General features: G+C 38.5%; 1 long non-coding RNA gene across 2 annotated transcripts in view; it reads right to left on the reverse strand.

The window, feature by feature from the left end:
* LOC108448279 overlaps positions 1-1,739 on the reverse strand; it is a 15,097-nt gene extending 13,358 nt beyond the window's left edge. Inside the window, exons 1-2 of one of the 2 annotated variants that reach the window (XR_001864123.1) lie at positions 1,325-1,739; positions 424-553 (exon numbers count right to left, since the gene is read on the reverse strand). This is a non-coding gene — a long non-coding RNA (uncharacterized LOC108448279). Of the gene's footprint in view, positions 1-423; positions 1,122-1,324 lie in introns of those variants that run through there. The other variant, XR_001864122.1, reaches the window with a different exon arrangement.
* Between the last annotated feature and the right edge of the window lie 1,419 nt (positions 1,740-3,158).

Genomic DNA, 3,158 nt, shown 5'->3' on the forward strand with positions numbered 1-3,158 from the left:
GGGAGCAAATACTTGGCTTCAGCCTGATGAAAACAAACATTTACCTTGATTACAAGAACATCCTCAGTTTTGCCAGCCTAAGCATTTCATAACTCCTCAGACCATGAAGCAGAACTGCTGCCACGAGAAAATCTTCCCCTACAGAGAACAGAGGTTGCTCACAGCACTGATCTCGGCTGTGTGGCACAGCTCTGTCCGAGTGGGCAGACCCAGCTCTAAAAGGTCTTGTTTTCACACCTCATGCAATTTCTATGCTTGTGACTTTTATTGACGCCTTAACCACTTACTCTCTGCCCTTCGAGGGGTATTCCTAAAGCTAGAGCCAGGTACTGTAAGTCTACCGGCAAGGTAAATCACAAAACATGTAATTAGAGTATCAGTTAGTAAAACCTGTAAAGTACGACATTTATTTTAGATCATTACCTTTTTTGTTGTCATGGGAGTCACTGTAGATAGAAGCCAGGGTAAACAAGGTGAAAATGACAAAAGCCAGCAAGATGAAAGCTGCTTCAAGGTTTGTGAAGGGCAGCTCCATGAGCTGCTACTGCTTCGCCTAGGAAAAAGTGTAAACGTTTGCTCATCTGACTGGCTGTGGAAAGGGACTGCTCTCAACAGAGTAGTTAAGTCTTTACTCAGGAGGATACTAGATCCTGGTCAAACTGGTTAAGTTACTTTGGTGGTTAAGAGGGAAACAATGCTGCTGGCTCGTACAAGAATGTAAGCTCAAACCCTTTTTGCCGAGTCTGTGCTGTTGCTCTAGGGGACACTTAGAGCAGTTATTAAAGCAAAGCTGCACTTAACTATACGTTCAGATACATCTATATGCTGTATTTATTTTATACGTTTTTGTGTGCAATGCATTTAGTAAGAGAAACGTACTTGGACTCTGAAAGAGTAATAAAAACCCACTTACTAAAACAAAAATAATCTGTAATGACCTGTAGGAAAGCATAGATTTTTCTTAATAGAAAAACTCCTGGAATACAAAACCCCCTGCCTTCTGTGTAGTGGAAAGTTTAAAATGTATGAGAGAAAGCCCGAACACTACCACCAAATTGCTAATCAAATCCTAATAAATAGTCCAGGAATTTTGAAGCCAGTGGAAGTTTAAAGTGTTCAGTTGCCCACAGGATTTAGCTCTAAAAAGCACTCTCCCGGAAATCTTAAAACCAAGGAGTTCAATAAATTTCTACCGAGTTTTGTGGGGTAAAAAAAAAAAAAAAAAAGGAAAGAAAAGAAAAAAAAAAGAAAAAGAAAAAAAGAAGCATTAAAGAAAAAAAGAAAGACAACAACTTGTAGTAAATCAAGAGAAGCTGGCACTTACTGATTGCCAGCAATTTGTGTGTATATTCCATTGGGTTTTCTTCAAAAGCTTCCCAGTTCTATGAAATGGACTGAGTTAATCACCCGAAGCTGGAAGGATCTAACGTAATGTGAGACCCTGATGCTTTTCAGCTGCCGCCTCGCTCTCAGCAGGTACAGTCCACACCAGACCCCAGAGGGTGGTGAGAGCGGCAGGAGAAGCACAGCGCGACACGTGTTTCTCTTGTACCTGCCGACAGGATGCCGGGATGTGCAAGCAATCTGAAGCCGCAGAAGTTGTAGCAATGCCTTTAGGGCAGTCAAGACTGAAGTTTGCACCTTATAAACTGTGTTGAATTTTAAGCCCTAGTGAAATATTAACATGATTGTAAACATGACTAACAAGTATAAGATAGAAACCCGGCTCAGAAAATGTATCAGCAAGAACTTTGAAATTCAGACCTACAATGATATAAGCAATAATTATTAGAATGATATCATTGTGTCAGCAAAAATCAAACCTGTATAGGTGCAACTTATAAGAACAAAGATCCTTTCGAAGGACCTTTCTGATCGATTTGTGATGTTCTTTTGCTGTCGAGTCTTGGTTTGAAAAATACAAACATAATTTATACAAACTAAAGCATCAGACACCTTGGATTGCATTAACTACCTGTTAATTAAAAAGGATTTCTAAACTATACTTTTAATAATCTGATTACTCTGTTATTTAAAAATATAAAGTATTTTGATATTGCTATTTCTGATCTTTTGTATAGTGATCTAAGCTGGAATATTTCCACAGCAGGCAAAGGAGGATGCTTATGAAACCCCATGTCAATACACAAAAATAGAATACATAAAATAGAACCAATCTTAAATTAGGAGAATATGGATATGATTTGAATATTGTCACACCCAATGTATCTTTCACTGGATCATTTTTACAACAAATATTTCACTAATAACTGTAAATGTCTCTTTATGGTTTCTAGGAGTGAAAATACAGTTACACATATCACAACTTCTTTGTCTATATGATGGATTAGTTACCCCATTTTATTAAATAAACTAGGAATTACCTATTCCAGTCAGAGGATAACTTAGACCTGTGTAAATATTGAAAAATCTTTAATTGACTGTATTTATGCATTCTTGCTCTTTCCAACAGATATTTATATCTGCCTAAAGTTAGATGTGAATTCAAAACTTACAGCTATACAGAGAGTTAAATTCTCCCCCCACTTCCCTTATCTCAATAAAGCTGCTGAATCTTTCACACTCTGCTTAACTGATACAAATAAATTTATGTGCATTTAAAGAAGGGGCCTGTTTCCTGAAATCATGCTACAGTTGATGAGAAGGTTTTATATAATAGCCTGCAATTTCTTTAAGCAAAACTGGTGTATATTTTATTGCTGGGCATATGTGTAGCATATTCATTTATATAAATGAATAGTTTACCTATACATCATTAAATAGTTAAATGTCAGTCTGTTGTGGTTTAACCCCAGCCAGCAGCCTGGCCCCAAGAACTTGCTTGCTCACTCCCTCACCAGTGGGATTTGGAAGAGAACCAGAAGGCTAAAAGGTAGAAAACACATGGGCTGAGATTAAGACAGTTTAACAGGGCAACTAAAAGCTGCACGCACAAGCAAAGCAAATCAAGGAATTAATTCATTGCTTCCCATGGGCAGGCAGGTGTGGAGCCATCTCCAGGAGAGCAGGGCCCCATCACGTGTAATGGTGACTTGGGTAGACAAACAAAATCACTCCAAATATGCTCCCCTTACCCCTTCTTCCCCCCACTTTATATGCTGACCATGATGTCACATGGTGTGGGAATGTCCCTTTGG

This window comes from Corvus brachyrhynchos, unplaced genomic scaffold, assembly GCF_000691975.1.
Source record: "Corvus brachyrhynchos isolate BGI_N302 unplaced genomic scaffold, ASM69197v1 scaffold178, whole genome shotgun sequence".
Classification (NCBI taxonomy): Eukaryota; Metazoa; Chordata; class Aves; order Passeriformes; family Corvidae; genus Corvus; species Corvus brachyrhynchos.